Raw genomic sequence first — 25,356 nt, 5'->3', positions numbered from 1 at the left:
GTTTTGGGTTGGGTTTTTTTTGTGTAAATAGAAAATGATTATACAAACTTTTTTTCCAAATCAAAGAAAGATAGCAGTGGCTATGTTTTGTTAAACAAGTTTTTATCACTGTGCAACAGCATTAGATATTCAAGCCAAAGGAAGCTAAGTGATATGCCAAGTTGTCAAAAGAGAATTTTTTTATTTCATACTCCCTTAGTAATGCTTACCAATGCTTGTGTCTAGATTTTCCAACTATTTAGCCAGGAAAAAATTTATACATATTTGTCAATAAATTCTGATTCTTTCCCTGATAAAAAGTTTACAATAGCAAAGTGGTTTGAATGCTGAAGTTACAAAGGAGAGGGCATAAAAAAAACCCAAACCAACAAAATAAACAAAGCAAAAAAACCAGACCAAAAAACAAACAGAAAAAACACAAACAAAAAAACCCCAAAACAAAAAAAAGGAAACTTTTTTTTTAGCCAGAGCACAGTAGATTACTATTATAGATATTAAGCACCTAAATAAAACAAATCTTTATCACAGTAAATACTAAACAAATGTGAAAACAGGTAAAATAATCTTCAATTTCATTATATACTTCCAAAATAATCTGGTTCACTTGAAATGCTTCCATTTTTAAAATGTCTGATTTGTGTATGACAAGGCCATTTGGTAGTATGAGCATGTTAAAAATGATGCAGGTCCAGCAGCCTTTGTCCTTTGCATCAGAGGTGTGGGGAAAGTGAGAAAAGAGGAAACAAACCTAGAGACCCTGTAAGTGTGGCACATCAGCTCCCTGGCCCCAAGATTTAGAGTAGGAGATTGATAGATAGTGCAGGGTTTGGGAAGCTGGGAGCATAGCTGGCAAGGCAGTGCCTTTGTCTGGATGGGATGGGATGCAGCTCCAAGATACCCCAGCAAGAAAAGAAGAGCAGGTCTGGTTCTGCCCACCCCAGGAACAGCCCAGATCTCCAGGCATGTCCTGGGCCATGTCAGCAAGGGGAAGTCTGCCAGACAGTAAAGGGAAGGATCAGAGCAGCTCCCAGGACAGGGAGGCCACAGAAGAACCTGTCAGAGCTCTTACAATTAAGCTGACCAGCTGCCAGGAAGGTGATGAGGCTGCAGATCCTGCTGGTGCCCTCAGCACCTTGACACAATCTGGCACAGCTGGACTGCTGTGCAATTTAGAAACAGACAATGAGAAAAGAAGGAACTTAACAGTAGCAGGAGGACTACTGGCAAGGTGGGAAGCTGAATGTGAGTCAGCGATCTGCTCCTGCCACAGCCCAGGCAAATGGTACACAGGGCTGCATTAGGCTGAGTATTACCAGCAGGCTGAGGGAAATGATACTTTCATCTACTCAGCACTGGTGAAGCCATGCCTGGAGTGCTCTGTCCTGTTCTGTGCTCCGGTCCAAGGGAGATATGGAGGTACTGAAGGAAGTCCAATGAAGGGCCACAAAGATGAGGAAAATGATGGAGTAGCTTTCCTATGAGAAAAGGCTGAGACGTGAGAGTATTTGGCCTGGAGAAGAGAAGCATCAGGAGGGATCTTACTGTTAAATTAGAAGTACACAGATAATATATAATATATAATATATATATATAGTGTATTACATATTTTGTATATATTATAACAATAACTGAAGGGGGGATGCAAAGACAGTGGAGCCAGTCTCTTTTCAGTGGTGTCCTATGACAGGATGAGAGGCACTGGACAAAAATGGAAACACAAGGGCTTCATTCTGAGCATCAGAAACCATTTTTTTATTGTGAGGGTGATGAAGCACTGGCACAAATTGCCCAGAGAGACTGTGAAGATATTCAGTCATCTGGACATGATCCTGGGCTCTAAGTTGAGCATGGGAGGTAGACAAGATGACCTCCAGGGGTCCCATGCGGCTTCACCCACTCTGTGGTTCTGTGATTTTGTGACTCTCACTCCTCCAGGATGAGAACAAGAGAAATGGATCTGCTGCAGCATCATGACCAAGGCTGCCTAAGTTCCCTGCTCCCTTAGCCCACCTCCTTTCTTTAGGTGAGCTTGGGTAATTGATACTTGCACCCTCTAATGCACCAATAATACTTGCACCCTCTTTCACCAATGATACTTGCAAATGATGTTTGCACCCTCCCAGAGAACAGCTCGCTTCCTCTCTCTGTAGCATAAGACAGTGTGAATGACCATCTGAATGATAAAATGTTCTGGTTTGAGCTGTGACACAGAGTAAGGAATAAGAGGGGTAAGGAGTGTTCCCATATCCCAGCTAAGCTGGGCATTGTCCTGAAAAGTGTCAGGTTCAGTGTTTTGGGGGTGGGTCAGACAGTGAATAAAAGCTCCCATTCATCAGGCTTTGCTCACTAAAGTGATTAATTATTCTTATATATAAAGCAAGGAAGAACACAGGAGGGTATGAGAGCTCCACTTTTTCACCTCAAGCTGTAATTTAAAATAAAGTGTCAGGTCTCACTACATTTTGAAGGGAGCCTGAACCTACCAGTGATGTTTGGACATGGTTGCAAATACTCCAGTGGTTCAAGCACATCTAGGGATCCTCATTGGACCTATCTTTATTGAAATCTGGACACCTATGCAGAAGGCATTTAGTGAACTAAAACATTTACCACGGCTGATATGGAACAGAGGTTCTCTCATAAGTTATCTGATTTTCAGGTTCATGGCTTTAGATTCATAATACCTTCCTACATTTAATGTCTCTAGGTTCTTAAGTTGTCCTCTTTTAAAATTTGAATACATGACCACACTTTTATAATTTTAATTGGTTATTCTTATTTAAAATAATTCATCAGCATTTAAGTTAGCCACTTTGTAATTAACCAGATCATTTTTTGACTGAGTATATGACTGAGTGAAAATTTGGATTGTAGCTTTGGTCATTAGGAGGACACCATATTGGAGTGGTAGTATATTTAGGATTAATTTGGATGACTGGCAAAAGTAGATGATTTAGACATCATCTGCTGCTGATGGTCATTTGCATAATTATTATGCTGTTCTTTGTGACACCGAAATGAGAATCATCAAGAATGTACTTAAGAGAAGGTTTGACATCCTAAATATCAGATTTTGAGTAGAGAAATTTTCTGAAATAGTTTTAGATGGCATTTCTCATTAACTTTCCTTGTGTCTTTCTGATTTGGCTTTACATAGGTCAGCTTCTAATACCATTTAACCTTGAGATTCTTCAGAAGCCAGATGCGATGAATTACATTTAGTATCTCACCTGTCAGAATAAGCATTTGACCAAATGTTTTCTATTCCATCACTGCAAGGGAGGGACTAATTCATTTACTGGCTCTTCACCCACAGAAAAAAAAATATGAGTACATGCATTTCAAGGTTTTCTATGAATTGATTCTGTCTCCATACTCATGATGCTTTAAAGAATGGACACAAGATCTTCCCTATATAAATATAAGAGTTGCAGTGACCTCTAGAAGAGGAGGAGGTGACAAAGGAAATGCAACTTCTAAACCAAGACTGACCACAGCTACAGAACTTCAGTGATACCTGGTTACTGCCCCCACTTCCACCACTGTAAGAATATCCTATTTCCACTCTAGTCACACTTGTCACAGAATCATAAAATGTTTTGGTTTGAAAGGGACTGTAAAGATCATCTAGCTCCACTGCTCTGGCAGGGAGATCTCCCACCAGACAAGGGCGCTCAAAATCCCATCCAGTCTGAACACATCCAGAGAGGGGGCATCCACAACTTCTGTGGACAGCCTGCTACAAAGTCTCACCACACTCACAATTAAGAATTTCTTCCTAATGTCTAAACTAATTCTATCCTCTTCCAGTTTAAAGACATTACTCCTCATCCTATCACTTCATGTGCCTGTAAAAAGCCCTTCTCCACCTATCCTGTAGGCTCCCTTCAGGTTATTATAAGACCTCCCCAGAGCCTTCTCTTCTCTGAGATGAACAACCCCAGCTCTCTCAGCCTGTATTCATAGTAAAGGTGCTCCAGACTTCTGATCATCTTTGCTGACCTCCTCTGGTCTTGATCCAACAGCTCTGTGTCTTTCTATTGGGAATTCCAGAACTGGACACTGGATCTAGGTGGGATCTCATGAGAGCAGAGTAGAACAGAAGAATCACCTCCCTTGACCTGCTGACCACACTTCTTTTGATACAGCCTGGGATACAGCTGGTTTCTGGCAAGCAAGTGCACATTGCCTGCTCATGTTGAGCTTCTCATCAAACAGCACCCTCAAGTCCTTTTCCTCAGGGCTGTTCTCAATCCATTCTCTTCTCAGCCTCTATTTGTGCTTAGGATTGCCCCAACCCAGGTGCAGGATCTTGCAATTGGCTTTACTGAACTTATGTCTTATTTACCAAAAAAGCCCAAACCAAACCAAAAAAATCCCCAAATAGTTGGGAGGGATAAGTTTTCACAAAGAAACTGTAGAAACAAAAATAAAGAGAAGCAACAGTAATACAGCACTGAACTCCAAAGAATTCACATCACAGATATAGCTCTTCATTGCCAGTAGTGAAACTGGTTGTGAGGCCTCCACATAATGACAAACATATATATGTACATATATATTTATGTATGTATCTATATAATGAAGTAGAAGCAGATCATTTTTATTTCTGTCACCAAAATGTCTTTAATAATGCACTCTTCCCTTAAGTCAACATAAGTTATAGTCTTACTAGTCTTTACTTCTGAATATGGCTGTTGAAGATAAATCTAATGCTTAAAGGTCTGTCAGTTTTATCAGTTTGAGAATTATCTACGTCACCATATGTGAGTAGCTATATATCCCATGGAAACATAATATTTGGTGTGATAACTGTTCATATATTTTGGGAGGCCAAGAAGCCTATCAAGCAGCAGAAAAAACAGTAAGCACAAAAGTAACATACATAGGAGTGATTATTATGTCTATTTTACTCCACTGTTTAGAAATCTAGAGGGCTGGCAAGATGAAAGACATGTAGAATATTCCACATCAGATAAACCAAGACCTATAGTGTGAAGGGAAAGTAAATAAATAAATGCTTGCATAGCCGTGCCTACTTTGGCAAGACAGGGCAAACTAGACACTTTTTGTATGATAACCTGTTGTGGAATCTACAATTTGGCTGGACTTTGGTCTAGCAAAGATAAGGGCTGGTGTGAATCAGTTCTCCCAGCTTTTCTGTCACTCTAGTACTTGTACCCTCTGGGACAGATTCACAAGTAATGGCAGAACAGCTTGAAAGGTACCCTAAGATTATTCTCACCCTAAGATTACCTGACAACTCAGTAGTCCCCTTGGGCACTGCATTATGTCTCTTGGTGGCTTTCCAGGAAGGTTTATAAATGGGTTTCTGTGAAGAATATGTGTGAACCAGAACCAGAACAGTGCTGCAATGAGTCAGCCCTACTTTGACTCAGACCCACTCTGTTGTCATCAAAAGTGGGGTAGGGGTTGTGCTTGGTGCTCTCTTTATTAGATCCTAAAATAGACAAGTGCACAGGGGCTGAGAACACCTATAATGTCTTCTTCTACAAGAAATATGAGGGCTTCTACTGCCCTTATTTAGCATATCCTCACAACTCCAGTATTACAATATTATATCCATCTCCCTTATTTGTGTTAATTTCTTTATTTCATCCCCTTCCCATATAAACAGGACCTAATCTCAGATGCACAATCCATAATCAGTAAGGAAACCTGCTTGCCTAAAATGAGAGCAAAGTGGTGATTAGAAGTACTGGGAAAAAAACAAACTAAACCACACAACAAAAATGCACAGCAAAACAAAACAAAATTTATGTGCAGCAAAATGCAATAAAATGCTTCTCTAGAACCTGCATGTGTAGAGAATGATTTTCAAATGTTTTCTATGCACACTTTAACCACTCCCTGTTGCCTTTTCTAACCTTGTTTTTTCATGATGGAGTAAATGCACAAGTCCCTTGAGATTTACAAATGCTTTCTGTCTAACTTGCTACTCCCACATGAAGACTAAACTAACCAGCTCTGATGTTTTTTTTTGCTTACTGCGCAGTGTGCAATGACTTTCTGAATGAAGACTTTGCTGTAGAGGATTATGCCTAGAGCACAACTTTTCTTATATTCAAATAAAGCAGTAACTCACACTGGGGTCAAAATATAATGACATTGTGATCCCTGCTGTGCTCTGTAAAAAGACTTGCAGAAAGATTACTTAGGTGCACATAAACATTAATACATTTAACACACTTATAATTTTAATCAAATTATTTAATAACATAGCAAAGGGAAATGAATAGACACATTTCCATCGACCTTTTTCCAGTGAAAAAATTGAAATTGCTTAGCTATTTTATTACCTGAAAATTATATAATGTATTTTTCAGTATTATCTAAATGGTCTAGTATAATTCAGAGTGATGCTGTGAAACACATTGCACTTTATTGTTCCAGCCCAAAAGGGCTTGCAATGCAAAATGACTACATATACAATGAGTCAAAGAAGACATAACCAAAACCTGACAGCAGAGCAGTGATCCTCTTGTACCAGAAGTTAGTGAGTTACTGATGTCTCTTCTACTTCTTTATGCTGATATGAACAAATTAAAACCAAGATACCATCAAGAAACAAAATCTTTCCATCAGTTTTTCCAGGCTTGCCATTTTCTCCCTAGTGCTGAAAAGCCAGCTTAATTCTTTTGCTTTCAACCATGACAAGCCACTCCATTCAGAGTCCTACTCCTATCTGTGACTTTAAGAAACCAACATTTAATACCAGCTGTGAACAGCTTTGCAGATAGTTGTGAGAAACCCAGAAACCTGTAAGAATAACCACAGTAGCTTTAGGAACAAAGTAAAGTAATATTGAAGGACACAGTCAGTGACCTCTTGAGCTGCTTGGACCCCCACAAGTCTATGGGACCGGATGGGATCCACCCAAGAGTGATGAGGGAGCTGGCAGAAGAGCTCGCCAAGCCTCTCTCTATCATCTACCAACAGTCCTGGCTCACGGGAGACATCCCAGACGATTGGAAGTTGGCGAATGTCACACCAATCCACAAAAAGGGCCGGAAGGAGGACCCGGGAAACTACAGGCCCGTCAGCCTGACCTCAGTGCCTGGCAGGGTTATGGAGCAGATCATCCTCAGTGCAATCACACAGCACCTGCAGGATGGGCAAGGGATCAGACCCAGCCAGCACGGGTTTAGGAAGGGCAGGTCCTGCCTGACCAACCTGATCTCCTTTTATGATCAGGTGACCCGTTTGGTGGATGAGGGGAAGGCGGTGGATGTGGTCTACCTGGATTTCAGCAAAGCCTTTGACACCGTCCCCCATAGCATTCTCCTGAAAAAGCTGTCAGCCCACAGCTTGGACAGGAGCACCCTGTGCTGGGTTAGGAACTGGCTGGAGGGCCGGGCCCAGAGAGTGGTGCTGAACGGGGCTGCATCCAGTTGGCGGCCGGTCACTAGTGGTGTCCCCCAGGGATCTGTGTTGGGCCCAGTTCTGTTCAATATCTTTATCGACGACTTAGACGAAGGGATTGAGTCCATCATCAGCAAATTCGCAGATGACACCAAGCTGGGAGGAAGTGTGGACCAACTCGAAGGCAGGAGGGCTCTGCAGAGGGACCTGGACAGACTAGAGAGCTGGGCCAATTCCAACGGGATGAGGTTCAACAAGGCCAAGTGCCGGGTCCTGCACTTTGGCCACAACAACCCCATGCAGCGCTACAGGCTGGGCACAGAGTGGCTGAGAGCAGCCAGGCAGAAAGGGACCTGGGAGTCTGGATTGACAGGGAGCTGAACATGAGCCAGCAGTGTGCCCAGGTGGCCAAGAAGGCCAATGGCATCCTGGCCTGTATCAAAAACAGCGTCACCAGCAGGTCCAGGGAGGTGATTCTTCCCCTGTACTCAGCGCTGGTTAGGCCACACCTCGAGTACTGTGTCCAGTTCTGGGCCCCTCAGTTTAAGAAGGATGTAGAGGTCCTGGAACAGGTCCAAAGGAGGGCAACCAGGCTGGTGAAGGGACTCGAGCACAGGCCCTATGAGGAGAGGCTGAGAGAGCTGGGGCTGTTCAGCCTGAAGAAGAGGAGGCTCAGGGGAGACCTCATTGCTGTCTACAACTACCTGAAAGGAGGCTGTAGCGAGGTGGGAACTGGACTCTTTTCACAGACGACCTTCAACAAGACAAGAGGACACAGTCTTAAGTTGTGCCAGGGGAGGTTTAGGTTAGATATTAGAAAGAATTTCTTCACAGAGAGGGTGATTAGGCTATGGAATGGACTGCCCGGAGAGGTGGTAGATTCTCCGTCCCTGGAGACATTTAAAAAAAGACTGGATGTGGCACTCAGTGCCATGGTCTAGCAACTGCTCCGGTGGGTCAAGGGTTGGACTAGATGATCTCTGAGGTCCCTTCCAACCCGGCTAATTCTATGATTCTATGATTCTATGAAAGTTTTTTCACACCTTTGTTTCTCTGTCAGAAAACATGCATGTACAGAAAAATTATGAAAGCAAGAAGTTTTTTATGTATGAAAACTCTGATTTAAAAAGGTTTAAAACCTTTGGTTATATAGTAAACTCTGACATACTCTCTTCATGGGTTCAGATATGTTTGGTGGGTACACGCTGGAAAGCACAGGGGAACACTGAGCTTCCAGAACTAAGCACATGTCCCAGCCATCTGTTGAATCCTTAATGATGTCAAAAGATGTGTGTGTGTATATCTGTCTTCTATATAAAAGAAATTTGGGCATGAGGCTAGCTTGCCCTCACAGTTTTCTGTGGGATAGTAAAAGTTTATTGACATGTATGCATTCAGAAAAGAAATACTCCAGAGATTATGCATTTTAATCAATAACAAACTGTTTGTTGTAGAAATACATGTATTTTATATTTTTAATAAAATTTTCATCTATGCAAGTAGTTTTGGTTGAGCTTTTTTGCTCCTTTTAAAGTCATCAGGAAGCATTCTGAAATTTTCAGTCCAAAAGATAAATATCTTTTTAAGTCTGAAATTCATATTTTTTTCAAACCATTTAAAACCTAAAATTCTTTTTAATTAGCCTTACTTTCTGAGAAGCAAAGAGTCATTACTACATTTCTGGAAGACGCAGAAATATTCTATGCTGTAGGCAATTGATCATTCATATTTCACACAATGTTTTTTTTCCTCACAGTCATTATTATTGAAGTGTCTCTTGAAATCGTCATAACGAAGTTAAAAAGACACAAGACTTATAAACAAAGATTTGTCAAAATAACTGATATGAATTAATAGAATTCTTCTGAGAGTAATAGAAACTCACATGGCTCCTGTGTTAACATTTGGGACTGTGCACTGAAAAGTAATCTTTGCTGCCCATGGTCCTTTAGCAATGCAGGGAGAAGAGAATTTACCTTGTAATTAGTATCATTTCCTTCAAAAAGTAGGTTGGAAAACAGCCATTTAAGCTGTATATTGAACATAATATATAAAATTCACTATGACAGTGATACATACTGAGACTAATTACAGCAATTGTTCAAACATACAGTTATTTGTGACCAAACCCTATGTCTTAAAATATACATATACTGGGTGATAATTGCAACAAGTCTTTTGACTGGGTGTATTGTTTCATTGATGGGAGGGCAAAGCAGTATTGCTTTGCTTCAGGAGAAAGGAAAAGAGGAAGGGAGGAGATGGAAGGAAGGAAGGAGAGGAAGAAGGGAGGAGATGGAAGGAAGGAAGGAAGGAAGGAAGGAAGGAAGGAAGGAAGGAAGGAAGGAAGGAAGGAAGGAAGGAAGGAAGGAAGGAAGGAAGGAAGGAAGGAAGGAAGGAAGGAAGGAAGGAAGGAAGGAAGGAAGGAAGGAAGGAAGGAAGGAAGGAAGGAAGGAAGGAAGGAAGGAAGGAAGGAAGGAAGGAAGGAAGGAAGGAAGGAAGGAAGGAAGGAAGGAAGGAAGGAAGGAAGGAAGGAAGGAAGGAAGGAAGGAAGGAAGGAAGGAAGAAGGAAGGAAGGAAGGAAGGAAGGAAGGAAGGAAGGAAGGAAGGAAGGAAGGAAGGAAGGAAGGAAGGAAGGAAGGAAGGAAGGAAGGAAGGAAGGAAGGAAGGGACTTCTGGTAATCAGAGATGAAATGTAAAATTCCTGTGAGCAGCCCTTATGCTCCTAAATTATAGATAGAGGCATATATCTAAGGCTTATATCTAAGCATGAACATAATATCTATTCATGAGTAGTAGAAGTAGATCACATTACAAAATGGCAGATAAAATTATTTCAACCTTCACCATATCCTCTGAACATCTAACTTTACCTCATACTGTAACATTTCAGTAAATAACATCTTCTAGCCCTTACGCTAATATACTTTTTTCTTTCCAATAGTAATTTAATTATTTCATCCTTTCTGACATTTGCATTTGTCTTTAAATGCCACTAGATAGCAGGGTTTTAATCATTCCAAATAGCTTTTTAATTATAGACCTAATTACTTTTGCAGAAGGTTAAGCTGCACAAACAGGAATAAAACTGTTTGCTTGTGCTCTGTGTTAAGAATGATGTAGTGCTTTCTCATTAGGTATTCTGTAAACTGACTCGGTCAGTTTTAAGTGACATTTGAAAAAAAAAAGCTCCAAACTGTATATCAAAAGGCTAGAATTAGATTCTAGGACATCTTAACACCCAGTTGTGTTCAACAATCTTTGATCTTCTAATTAATTGTGAAATCAAAGTTAAGCATTCTTTTCCATTGCAGTGGTCATTTTGGGCTGACTTATTGGAAAATGTAGAGGTACAGCAGAACCTATAATCTTCTTGCTGGATAAAGGGTTTTTTCTCTGTAAACACTTTTCATGTTTTGGATGATTTTTTTTTGTGTGTTTTGTTCTATTTTTCCTCTCTGAAAATTTTCCACCACTGATTGCTAACCTACTGTATTAATGGAAAGGAATTCCTTACTGTCGAGATTCTACATGACTACCAGAAGGTAGGTAGTTTTTTATGAAAAATGCCAAGGGTTAATTTACACCTCACTCTCATAATGCATTCTTCTTGAAGGATAGTCTACCCTTTGTGGGTGAAGGAGATCTGAATAAGACCTGTGTAGGCAGGAGCTCTTTCATTCCTGTTGAAAAATATACCAGGTACATTTATATTTTATAGTGTTACTATTACACTAGAACAGCTGTATAATTGCATAGCTTAATTTGTACATCAGCTGCTATACACAGTACTTCAAAAAAATTACAAAGCTAAATATAGCTCAGAAACCTGAAACTTACATATTTGGTTGCTCCTCTAGCTCAAATGGGTTAATCAAAATTGATTAATGGGTTAATCAATATATTTGACGCCTATGGGCTTGAATCCCACATAATACCTCTAGAGTTAAATAATCTCAGGATGCCAGCATACTGTATTTCAGAGTTTATTCCACCCTGTGACCATTAATTATTCAATCATATTAATAGTATATCTTACTTACAGTATAGTAATAGTATAATTAAATAGTATTAATAAATAGTATTAATAGTATATCTTACTTTTCCACTTTTCTTGGCTTGATTATATTCAAGGGAATCTTACTGTTTGTTGCACTGTAACTATCTATTGATTTAGAAGAGTAAACTGTCAGTTCAAGGAAGCTAAAAATAGAAATAATCCTAAGTACAAAGTTTAGAATAAGAAAAATTATTCAAAGTCTCTTACCAAAGAATGTCATACATAAAAAATATACACTTGAAGATGTTGATGCAGCTGCCAATATCTCATTATCAGACTACTTGGGGAATGACTCAGTAGATAAGAAATTGTCTGGATGGTTGCACTTGAAGAGTGACAGTCAATGGTTTAATGTCCAGGTGGAGACCAGTGACAGCTGGTGTCCTTCAGGAATCTCTGACAAAGAAGCAAATTCTCCATAAGTGGCTTATGGACTGGCCTCATTTATGCCTATAAAATCTACCACTTTTTACATTTCAGATATTAGACTTCATGACAAGCTTCTGAACTCATAAAGGAAGTCACTTGCTTGAGTGTAGAAATATGAATATAGTCACTTATGATTAGATACTAAATTTCTAAGCTAGCTTTTGTGTATTGAAGCAAGTTTTACTCTAAAACAGCTATATAGCTCAAAAAGAAAGTGCCTGGAGTCATTATGACATTGCAGATGCAAAAGTACAACCCTCAGACTCTTAAAACTTTAACACAGATTTTGGGTTGCCTATATTTTCTCATCCTAAGAGAACGTGTAACAGCATTTTCCAAAATCACCACTCTTGCACAACTGTTGCTAATGCCTCTCTAGATTGTTGGATTTCTCTCTGTTCTGTAACTTCCAAAAGGATGGATAATCAGGTGTAATAAAACCATTTTGTTTTGTGGTGATTCTCTGCACTAAAAGCATGCAATTAGCTCTGCTCACTATCTCTCTTGTCTTGACCTTTATTGCTTGTCCTCAAGGTTAATTTGGTAGCCACATAACTGAAGTCTAATTAATGCAAGATCAGGTTCTCCTTTGCTGTGTGTGTAATTTTCTTCTGTTTACTTACAACATTATGTGCAGGCTGTATGGCAAAAGATAAAGGAAAATGTCTCTTGGATACTCTGATGGCCTAGAAACAGGCTGTAAGAGGTGGTTGTAAGATTATAAGATATGAATATATCACTCTATTCTTAGAAGGTCTTGTCTCTTCATTGTCTTGTCTAAGGAAGATAGATTAAGGTTAATTATCCAAAGAATCTTGAGCAACAAAGTGAATTGTAGAAGAATGAGTTAGATACTAGATACATACCCCAAAATTAATGTGGGTATTGTATAGAAAGAGGAAGAAAAGAAGAAATCATGGGTACAAGATCTTTTTATTATTTTGTTAGCTTTCTTGGGAAATTACATTTCAACAGTTCTTCTTCTTGGTTAAATTATTTACACACAGCAATTTAGTGCCATCTCAGATGCACAAGTGTATAGAATAACGTATGACCCATCTCCAGCTCTCATTCCAGAGACTCATCAGTTGAATGTATGTCCTGTTCTGTCTGCTAGACCGTGGAACATATCTCAGATAACCTAAAACATATCAGATAGCACTGGATGTCTAAGTGTGTGCAACCAACAAGACTTTGGTCAGAAATGTTCAGGAACCCTAGAGTTATTCAGCTGACCAAATAGTGGTTTTTATATTGAGTTGAGCTGGTTGCCATGGGCTGTATTTGCCATGGCAGTGCATGGCTTGTGCCCAACACCTCATCAGGAGTCCAGGCTGGGTGCCTGGGGGCATCATAGGGCATGCTATAGATTGTGTTGGAGACAATTGAATTGACCTATTTTTCTCTGTGTCAGGAATTTACACACACAGGATGGGTTTCAGATATCTAAAAGAAGGGCATCTGGTGTAATTTTTTGAAGCTGAGGCAATACTGCATTTATTTCTCAGGTTCTGCTACAGAGGCATACAGTCATGCCTGATGGCTTTACTCTGATATTCTGTATACCCTAATGCATCCCAGAAAGTATAAGATGCATGTGTTTAGGCAATTGTTTTCCCTTCATGTGGGGAGCTACATTTAGTTATGTTAATCTGAAACTGAATCCCACACAATTTGTTAATTAAAAAAAATTGGTTACTTTAGCTAGTTTATTTTATTTACACAAATAAAGCCAACGAATCCTGCTGATTTCATTCTAAAATTCTGTCCACTATACTAAGCTACATGTTGTATGAAAAATAATAGTTCAGCTCCATGTTAATATTCCTATATAAACTAAAAATTCTTGAGTGTTCTTGACCTGATCTCATTTCAAGAATGTAAGAAAAATCAGAATAATTTTAGTAGTAAGCAGCAAATTCCTTGTCTCACTGAAAGGTCTTTTGTGGGTGCTAAGTAATGCAGGAGCTTTGTAATATTTTTACTTTCTAGTCAGGTATAAATATACAGACTAGTGCTGTCCAAAGATGTCTTTTGTCTTCACTAGTGGTGGCTACAGATCAACAGCTATTATTTGTTCCAGTGAAAAATTCTGTATTTAAGAACTCCTTGCTTATCATATTTTAAGAAAATGTGATCACCCCAATGAATTAGTTCATACAAAAATTAAAACTGTTGTAGGTTCATCTTAATGGGTTCATTTGGATTTCAGTGAAGGAAAATAGGTAAGGGCAAATGAAGTGGGAGCCTATCTCACTGACGATTTTAGAGAAATGGAGTTTGTGAAGGTGGGAAAAATGACATTTTACAGAAACTACAAGTAAGTTTAAAGCATTTCAAGATGGCTAGTTCCATTTCCGTTGTTGATGTTCTCTTATCTTTACCTGCAAGTCCTAGATCTTACAAGTTTCCACATGACTCCTAAATAGAAACGTCAGTGGTGTCATGGGTGTTGATAACAACATTCTTCAAACACTGGGGATTTAATCTTAAAAATATAATTGACTCATATACTACTGACACAGTAAATCCATGCCTGATTTGGTCTAAGTTCTGCAACGGTATTGAACTTCGTTCCAGTGTTAATAAACTATTACATTTATAAAATTAAAGACAATCATCTTTTTTCTGCAGATATATTAAAAGGATTTCTTCATATCTTTTATGCAAATTAATAACCTTTTGGGGCATATTCTTTCTTAGGGTGATATTCCTTTCAAAGTAGTATCACTTAGAGTGTGGAGACCTCAAAATCCTTCTTGAGCTCTCTTTTTATCTTTTAAATATCAATAAACCAATGTTGAAAAGTAGTAACACAGCTGTACTGAGTATCAATAAGAACTCCAATTTTAAAACTTCTATAGTTCTCAGAAACAATTGTGCTTTAGTGTGTATATTTTGTTCCTACACCCTTAAATAATTTCTGTAATATTACATATTTTGTTCTTACACATTTTCTGTATTAAGAACTCTCTGCATAGGGTGCTAATATATTTATTGGTTCTCTCACTTGGGATATAAAAATTACTCTCTGAACAGAAGTAAATTTAAATGTACAGTAAGTATCAATATCCTAACATGTTTCAGTTGGGTGTATTGCTAGTATCTATGGGCTTATTTTAAATCTTGTTTTCTTGATCTGTATGCAGGGTATGAACAAAAAAAGTACTCAGATGAATCCCCATAAGTAGCTCAAATATTAGTCTGTTTATACAGGAATACTACTGATTCTGAACATCTGAAATCCTTTGTTAAGGGAATGGGGTCCTAAGAGGTTAAACATTTCAAGGAGTACCACACTGAAATGTTTCTAAGTGCATCATTTGAAAAAGATGACTCAGCTTTGTGGTTAGACTACAGGGTAAAGCCAGTGGATCTGCTTAAAGGAAGACCAATCCTTAATGGGATACCATGTGTCTGAACTTCTGGGTCACTGATCACGAGTTTTTAAAGATAAAAAATGTTTAAAATGTCAAGAAAAAAAATCAAGTTCTCATAGCAAAACATTTATCTGAAACAAATACTGAAGGTTGCCATGGATAAAGAACTCCTTTAGCTTGATTTATCTGACACATCACATTTTCTATGTATCTCCCACAATGCATTTAAATTGGACTAAATATGCAGGAAACAATTACACATCTGAGTTCAAGAAATAATTGAAATATACTTAATTGACAGAGTCAATACCAAAGAGTACTCCAATTTGGGGGACAGACTGAGCATGTCTAATTCTATTAAAAGTCACAATTCAAGTGGGGACAGAGTATAAAAACATATCATAAAAACCCATCACAGCAGTAAGAGGATGGAAATCTGTTTTCAAAGTAAGTTTTATGTTAATAACATCTATCTAATATTTGATTTTGCAACATCCAAATCTGGACAGATTTAACGCTGTACAAAGCTGGTCTTGGGTATAAGAAAATCAGGCTGTTTCCTACTATAGCAGTATTTCTGCTGCCTGTCTTGTCTTTACCAGCAGACTCTGACATATGAATCATGAGCTGAACACTACCAGAGCAGCTAGTTCCTGTCTCCTGACCCAGAGTATAGGGTGAGCAGGGCTCTTTTCTTTGGAAACGAGAACTGAGCCAGAGCTTGGGGTAACAGCCAAGTTTTCTAGCAGCAGCTGCCGTCTATGATACTTTTTGGGAGCTTGGAAGCATCGTGGGCAGGAAGCCTTACTCTGGGTGTCTGGCTCAGCAGTTGGTCACCCTTTCCAGTGCCATCCAGACTTTGAGAGAAACACCAGCTTAAGAGGCATAGGATAGCTCTAATAACATGGGATTGGTTGTACAAGAAAAAAAAAAAAAAAAACTGAGGGAGGAGCTCCTGGTGAACTTCTTGAGACAAAGTAAAAGGAGGCTGGAGTCACAGTGTTTTGGAAAAAGAGCTCTTTGGGTCTCAACCTTGAAAAGGTCTAGGGACAGGGGTTCAGTGCTACAGGTAAATTGGGAAAGCAGACAGGATGTGGCAAAGGAATAGCTGAAGGCAAACATCTTACTTATTTTTAACATGATGACCCAGTTTCATGTCTATTGTGTGTTATAGATGAAGTCATTGTACTGTTTTAAAAAATCCATCATCTAGAATTTTTGTAACCAATCTGTTTCTTGACAGCATGGAGCATCATTACGAAAGCCCTCCACTTACACAATTAATACTGGTATAGGAGAGAGAGAACACGTAATTAGTAAAGATAAGTACTATAGCTGCAGTCGGTATTCCCAAACAGGCAAAGCTAATTAGTTATCTGCTGCCAAGAGGTTGTATGAGCACCTTTTTTTTCAGAATAGGCTAATGGATATGACATATTTCTACAGTTAATACCATGCCAGTGTTTTGCTTCTCAATGAATTGAAGTGACATGGCCCATGTTAAAAAATAAAACTTTGCTTATATAGTTCTGAGAAACTAACAAATTACATTCTGTTATTTTAAAGCTAAAACATTGTTCCACTTAGCAAAACATGTAATTTCAATTTCATCATGTTCCACAAGGAAATCAAGTCGCTGGCATATTTCCCATTTTCCTTCAAGAACATCCCAGGATAGACCAGATAACAAATGAAACTGGTGGAGAAAGGACAAACAAATATGCCGAGTATGAGGCTTTTTTTTTTGTGTAGATTTAATAGATACAAGGTAAGATATCATAATGGTAATTAATGCATAATAATATGCAAGGCATATCACCAGAGAAATGAAGTTTTCCCACTAACACATTTTTGAACATAAGATTAAATTAAATTACAGGCCTATTTCACAAAGCTTCTCTTTTGGAAATCTTTTGTTTCACTGAAGTTCTGAGTGTGAAATTTTTCCAGACTTTTCAGTCACACCTTTATAGATACAGCATATTTGTCTGTCTTTGTGTTCCCTTCTTGGAATATAGAAGTTTTTCAGATGAATTACTTTTTACCAGAAACTGCCATGCTCTTTGCAGTGAAATTTCAATGAGAAATCTTCTTAGACTTACTGTGAGTTCTCAGTGAGGAATGTTTGTTTTTCAAAGACATAGCATTCCTTGGTTTAGGTGACTGAATCTGTTTACAATTGGGCAAAAGATTAGTCATGCTGGCATTTCATGCCATCCTGATAAGTTTTTAGAGCCCTCTCAAAAGCAACCAGCAATTTTTGAAGTGGACCACTCTACAATTTTCCTTTTTTTCATTTACATATTGACTCATTATTTGATGAAATTTTATATTTAAACAAAAATAAGTTTTAAAAGCCCTCTTATGTATAAATATTATAAGATGAAAGTGTTCTTATAACAAAGAAACATTTTTTTAAAAATTATCTAAGATAATTACACTCATTAGACAAGTGACAGGATTTTAATTTTATTTACAAGGTATAAATTCAGGGAGACTCCAGTGACTTTGAGATAATAAATATAACTTTCTTTGAGGGGAAAGAGTTCTGCATTTGAACCATAGGCCTCTTTGCAACCCTCAACTGAGAAATAGCAGCTGATATGCTGACTGATTATTTAATAGTTTTTGAAAATCAAGTGTTACAGTGTTTACTAAAAAGTAGAGGGAACTGATTATTTACTAGATATAGATGAGTAATACATGTGAAATAATTTATTGAGTAAATTTCACCTTTTCTTCAAATTAAGTAATTGTAACTTTATTAAATGTATATTTATTAATTAAATAGCTTCAGTGAATAACTCTGTCCATTCTCTCAACATGAAATATTCAGAAAAAAAATAGGTTAGTTTTACTAAAAGATATTTTTTTCTGGTCTAGTATGTTTCCCTGAAAACCATTTCTTAGAACATTTCCCATTGAAATGAGGAAGACAAAGTATTAAAATCATTATATAGCTTTTTTTTTTTTTTTTAACAACTCAGATCTATAACAACTCTGGCTGTTATCTTTCAATAGAGATGCACCTAATTTTTGTTTCTTTCCTTATCCAGCACCAATTTTCTGCTGTCTTCTGGGACACAGTATTTATTTGTTCAACCACCTTCTGTTTTCACCTCCATACTGTATCCTCTGCCCTCTACAAGTCATCACATGAAACTTAATCTCTTGTTTTAATGGACTTGGTCAAATTTGTTGTTCATCTTCTGTAGCATTATCATTATGTCTACCTAGATGCTGATACTTAAGTAAGCAGCTTATGATTCACTGTCTCTGATCTTTTCCAGAAGTCCTAATGCTTAGAGAAAATATATGGCCTTATAATTTGTTGCTCAGTAATTTTCAGGGGCAGAAAATAGGGGATGGTGTTTTTTTCTTCTCTTGAAAACATCTTGAGTTAAGGGGTTGCTTTGGATCTAAACTCATTAGGCAGTCCAAATAGAATAGATGTCCAGTAGACATCTGAGCCTTCTGCTTAGAAAAAAGCTCTTGTAAGAGCTAAATTAATAATTGATTTTTCTGTATTATTTTTTTTTTCAGTTTGGTTGCTGAAATGAATCCTAATATCTGTTCAGATTTGATCTAATTTAGTATCTGGTTTTGCTGTACTGGGAAACAAAACAAAAAAAATGCCACAACACTGTCTCATGCTCAACTACCAGTTTCATTAGATATAAAATGTTTCATTTTCAAACGAAAAGTAAAAATCAATGAATAGCAAACTAGATACACAGGGTGAGTGAGGAGTGCCCTTTAAGAAGTGTTTGTGGATCAGTAGGATGAAAAAAAACATTGTGGGTTCCTTCTTTCAAGTAGTCCAAAAGAGGCTTAGATAAGAAATGTTTAATGCGAAATAGTGTAGCCACTAAGCATCCCAGCATGGAAAACATCATGGAAATATCAGTCTTTCCACCTATAGCAGGATTTGTTGGCTCACATACCAGATATATTGAAGTTTTATCTAAATGCACAGAATTTTGTTTCATGGTGTGTTCAATGTGAAGTTCAATGTCCCTGTCCAGAGGTATTGCAACATATCTTTTGCTGCCCACTCATCAAGGTTTTATTTCAATTAGAATCAGGATACGTTGCTGACCCAGATTTCATTGTAACATGCAGGAGAAAGTTTCCTCAGCTCCAATATAAAAATATGTGCTCTTAGATGGCAGGGAGACTATTCAGCCAGGTTTATAGAAACAAGCTTCTGGTAAAGTGAGTATTTTTACTATTGACTCTAATCCAGGAATGTTTAAAGACTTGAAAATATAGGACTATATGTGGTGGATCTACATGGATAGATGTGATGGATGTATTGATGTACATCTGTATCTCCTGTCGTCCTTGATCAGACATTGAATCCTCGCTTCCAGTGTGTGAAGAAGAAAAAGAAAAAAAAAAGAAAAGGATGGGAAACTTCATCTCCTACATACCCAGTGAGTGTGGTAGCTTGGTAGCTTCCAGATTGTGCTACTGTGGGAAGAATGAATGTTTCCTTCATACTTGGAAGAAGAGGGACACAATTGGAAGAATGGGTTCACAATGTCCATAACCTCTGTAAGTTACTATTACCACCCTCAAGGCCAAGTCTAAAAAAGGGCTGCTCTGACTGCTTGTGTTTCCCCCAGAAAATGAATTCATAACTGATTTACAATCTATTTGCCATAACTGATTTCACAACAGACCAACAGTTGTAAGGGTTAATATAAAATGCCTGCTGGTAATTGTCTATGGCTCTCATTGACCTGATAGAAGCTAAGAAATTGTTTAGGTAGTCACCACTATATAAGTGATGTGCTAAACTGATAACTACAGCAACCTTGAGATAAGAAACAGAACATACTGTTGGCTTAGCTGAAGACTGAAGAAATACACATGCTCAGAGAAGAAGAGGTGAAAAGTTTACCCAGAGAAAGACCTTTGCTTCATTTGTACTTCATCCCCACAACCCCCATGACCACCACCAGGAGACCCTACACAAGTGCAGGAGGGAAGAGATTATGAAAATGACCTCTTGGAACTAATTTTAATACAAAGCAAGAGTAGGTGATACATATGTATAGATATTGCAAAATCTAATGTATATGTAAAACTTCAGTGTATGTAACAAAAGCCTAATTGTGAGATTGGTGTGCATGGATTTTGGAGGAACTATCCTCTTGTGCAGCCAGCGCAGAATAATAACTCTCTATAGCTTTCCAAGTTGTGGAGTCATTTTCTGCAAGTCACAGTACAAAAGAAGCTGTTGAATGCAGTGCAAACCAATGAATTGTCCCAGAGTTGAGCAGCTGCATCACAAATAGAAGTATTATCACCACAATATGAGCATGTAGTGCCTGCCTTGGCATGTTTGTAGAAGTGTGCCAGGCTTCTCAATATGTATTGAGGACAGGCTGGGCATCAGACAGTGGGTGGTGAGCATAGATTTTTCTTGTATAAACTCTTTTTGTATAAACTATTATTATTATTATTATTATTTTATTTTTTTTCTCTCTTCCTTTTTTGTCCTATGACACTGTCTTTATCTCAACCCATTACTTTATTTTATTTTATTTTATTTTATTTTATTTTATTTTATTTTATTTTATTTTATTTTCCTTCCCAGTCTACCAGAGCAGGGAGAGGAGCAAGTAAGCAGCTGTGCAACGCTCAGCTGCCTGTTGAGGTTAATTCATGGTGACAGGACTGAAGCAGTTCAGACTGGGATCCACTTGGCTAGAGAGCAACCATGTGGAAAGGGACCTTGGGGAGCCATAGGCTCATGAGGCAACATGAGTGAACAGTGTGTGCTGCAGCAGCAAAGAAAGACAACAGGATTCTGGGCATATGTGACATAGAAGTCATCATCTCACTCTACTCAGCACTTGTCAGGCTGCACCTTAAGTATTGCATCCAGTTTTCATCCCCACTTTACAAAATGGATGTGGACAGGCTGGAGAGGTTCCAGAGAAGAGCCACAAGGGTGATCAGAGGACTAGAGCACCTGTAATATGAGAAGATGCTGAGAAAACTGGGCCTGTTCAGCCTTTAGAAGAGAAGACTTAGGGGAAACCTTATTACAGTGTTCCAGTACTTCAAGGGTAACTACAAAGAAGATGGAGACTCACTATTTACAAGGAGTCACATGGAAAAGATGAGAGGCAATGGGCACAATTTGCTCATTGGGAGATTCCTTTCGAACAAAAGAGGAAAATTTTTCACTAGGAGGACAGTCAGACTTTGGAATTGTTTCCCAGGGGAAGTGGTGGATTCCCCCCCTTTGGGAAGTTTTAAGTCTCAGCTTGATGGGGTGTTGGGACATATCATATAAACAATTATAGTAGAAGGGTTGGATCAGATGATCCTTGAGGTCTCTTCCAACCTGATATTCTTTGATTCTATGTTTCAAGTCGTTAACTTGGCCTTGTTTTACGTGGGCATTTTTTCAGCATTCATTGAGTGTAGTGCTAGTATTCATAATATAAATTGCAGCAGATATCCTAAAACAATTACTCATTGCAAATTTCTCAGAAATTTCAGTGGTCTTTATCTACAGACACACTTGAGTGCAAACCAGGACATATGCTATGCAATTGAGAAATGTCTAAGACTTTACCAAGAAATTACTACTCTTCTCCCCATGTTTCTGAAAGAGTATGCTCTCTCTCTTCTAGACTTGGGACCCTCACCATAATCCTTGTGGATTAACACTGTGGGGAATTTAAAAATGTGATATTTGAGCTATATCCACCACTGCATAACACTTAACTTCAACAACTCCAAGGTTTAACTGGAAACAATAGAAAAGGCAATTGTTATTAAACTTTTTTAAAAATTTTTTCCCAAACAAGTGCACAACAAAAAAATGGAGCACAAAATAAGGGACATAAAACACAGAAACATAAAGGCTTGTAAATGTTTTGTAAGACTACACAGCTCACTTAACTTTGAAATAATTTATTGTCCTAGCAACATGAAACAAAACATTTATGTTTAACATTTATAAGTAACATAAAAAAAAAAAAAACCTGCATAAGTGCTGAATTGCAAGGTTACATAAGTTAAATTTAATGAATCTTGAAGTGGGCTTGCTGTATTTAAAGAAAACAAGCTTGTGTGAAGTGAAAACTTGAATAAGAAAAAGAAATTGTTTTTGAATTCTGAGCTCATGCAGAAGCTTTTTTTTCTTTGCTTAATCTTCTGTTTACTTATAATTTAATGCATAAAACATAAAATAAATGTATTTCAGAAATAAAGCAGGAAGAAAGTTTTATGATTGGTGTAAGAAAGATGAAGCATCAGTGGAACAACAGCTGCTTCCTCTGCATATCTTTCTTTTATGATTTCTGTTACCTTAAGACATCACTTTCTATTTCATCACTGGGTATAGGTTGTCACAAAAGCTTTGTGTAAGCAAAACTTGCAATGCAGCTACACCATATGTATGTCTGCTCTTCCCACATAGTCATGGCACCAAAGGTGACACCTCACTGCTTCTTGGCTTTGCAAAGAGATCTTTGTCTTCCAAAGTCTCTGGGTTATACCCCCATGCCTTCAACCTCTACTGGGCAAATTATTTTAGGAAGGGATAATTCCTCCTTCTTCATCATGGCTGATCAGAAAGAACACAGGATGTCCTTGTTTATGTTACAAGTGCCAGTGTAGAAAGAGTGGATTTTTGTTACCCTTGTAAAAGAGAGATTGATTAAATTTTGCATAGCAGATGGTCTCTTGGTATGGAGCTACCTGTTGAACTGAATGCAATTGAAGGCAGAGGTAAGGAGCATAAATATTTTAATACTTTAAAGAACACTGTGTATTTTTTATTTATTTATTTATTTTGAATTTCACTATGTTCTGACTACCTTAGTGCAGAAATACATCTTTATGCATATAATTATGTTGTTCAGTACCAAAATGCACACTAATTGCATCTGCTTTCATTTTGAATATATTAAACTAGCTATTTAGTAACCAACCAGCAGGTTTTAATGAATCCTCCGTATTCTTCCAGAAGCATAAGTTGCATTCCTGGCCTGCTTCCTTAGTCAGTCTCTGAGGGAAGACAGCAGGCTGTGCCCATATGGTGTTCCAGCCATAGATGTTTAGAAGGCCTCAGTGACTAATCCAGAACATACCTGAATTAATTTGGTCAGATTTCTCACTTAGCTTCAGCTGAAGTGACAGGATCATTCTGAGGTGTTGCAGTAAAAAAAAAAAATATCCACATCTCCAGCAGTTTACATTTCCCATTAACCAATTCTCCATCACAGATGCTTATTAAAGGAAAATACAGTCTGGTTTTCTTCCTTGTAGAAACAAAAATATTTTATGCTTTTGCATTCAGGAAAGGAACAGAGAGCTGGAGGAGAGGACTGAGAGGATTTTATTTCCTCAGCCAGACACTGCCTTCCAATCTATCTGCCAATCAGTGCTGGCTGGTATGACTTGACTTGCCTCTGCTAGAGACTAGCAAGAAGGAGGCAATTATGTTTCAGAAACTTCTATCTGGAGGCTCGTATTTCTCAGTGTTGTTCATCATATACACTATTCCTTGCTCAAGGCTGTGCTTACAGGCACATTTTATCTCTTAGGTATTCATTGCCTACTGGGTTGTCAAGCCCTTTCCTACGCCAACAGAAGAGGGCTCCCTTTCATGTATTGTGAAACACTTTGCCCATTCCCTTTTTGAACTTGACAGCATAAATTACTTTCTCAATTTTGCACACAATTCTGGTCATAGTAATGAACATTTCACTTTTCAGCCAGTCCTCATTTGGATGCAAACTCTGCTCTCAGGATGTGCATGGCTGATCTTGATTAAGATATTCTTCTCTTTTTACAGACATAATCCTTTGAAGTTCCACACATATGGGGAAAGAATAATATTGGAGTGGAGATCTGCCTTGCAGATCTGAGAGGAAAATTCCAACCTTTTGATTAGGATCATCGTTTTCAAACATGACATAAACAAGTCAGTATCCTTTATTGCATCTTCTACATTAAGGCAGAAATTTTGCAGTCACTCTTACAGGACAGGGCAGATTCTGTAATGCATAGACTGCCTGAATACTACTTGGTTCAATGTGACTGTTTATAACAAAAAAAATTAGTTATAAAAACAAAAATAAAAAGAGCTAGGTCACTAACTTACTCAGATTATACATTCATGTATACAAAATAGGATCTGATAAGTTTAAGTTGATAAGAGCTGATAAGATTAAGTTGATTTTGGTTTACTCATTCGTGTGTAAGAGAGGGAAAGAAACAGACAAGCCTGTTGAATCTGTAAAGCATGTGGGACAGATATTTAAACCATTAATTCTGGACTCTTCTCCGTAACTCTTTTTGGCCTGGAATTTCAGGAACTCATCTAGCTCATGTGAACTGGCTGCAAAAGCAGATTGAAAATGCCAGATACAAATATCTCCCATTCTAACAATTATCAAAAAAGTTACATTCAGTAACTTCTACCTACCAGAATCAGCATTTCAGCATAGCTGTACCCCAAAATTCTTGAAGAAGAATCATATCACATTGTTTAGAATGTGCTGTAAATAGACACAAGATTAAAAATTTTTAAATTTTTTAATCACATTTAATATCATACTCCCTGCTGTCAAAATTTAATATTAAAAATATAGTCTTCTAATCCTTAAACAGACAATTAAACTATTCAGATACATCCCATTAAATATTATAACTTACCGTCAATATTCAATATTGCAGAAGAAATGTGACTGCTGTGGAATTCTGGAGGCATTCAAGAAATACTACAAATTATAGTACCTTGTTCCAAGTCATAAAACCCACACTCTGTGTTATAAAAGGAAGACTTTTGAAATCTCAGGGACAAAATTATCACACTGTCCTTCTCATGAGAACAATCTGGGCTTTCTGAGAGCTGTGAAATAAATCCAAGAAAAGCTTTGGGAGATGTGGAAACTGTTGTCCTACTCCAGGAACCTGACAAGAAGCATTTTTGTCTCAGTCTGGAAATGAAACTGGTTGCTGCTGAGTCTCTCAGGGTGAGGGCAGGGGAAGCTCCAAATCAGTTCTTTGACTCCAGTAGTCCCAGGCACATATCTTGGACTCTGGGTTTTCAAACCCTACATTTCTATCTGC

Source organism: Calypte anna, chromosome 2 (assembly GCF_003957555.1).
Source record: "Calypte anna isolate BGI_N300 chromosome 2, bCalAnn1_v1.p, whole genome shotgun sequence".
Lineage (NCBI taxonomy): Eukaryota > Metazoa > Chordata > Aves > Apodiformes > Trochilidae > Calypte > Calypte anna.
Note: the sequence above shows the minus strand (reverse complement) of the source record.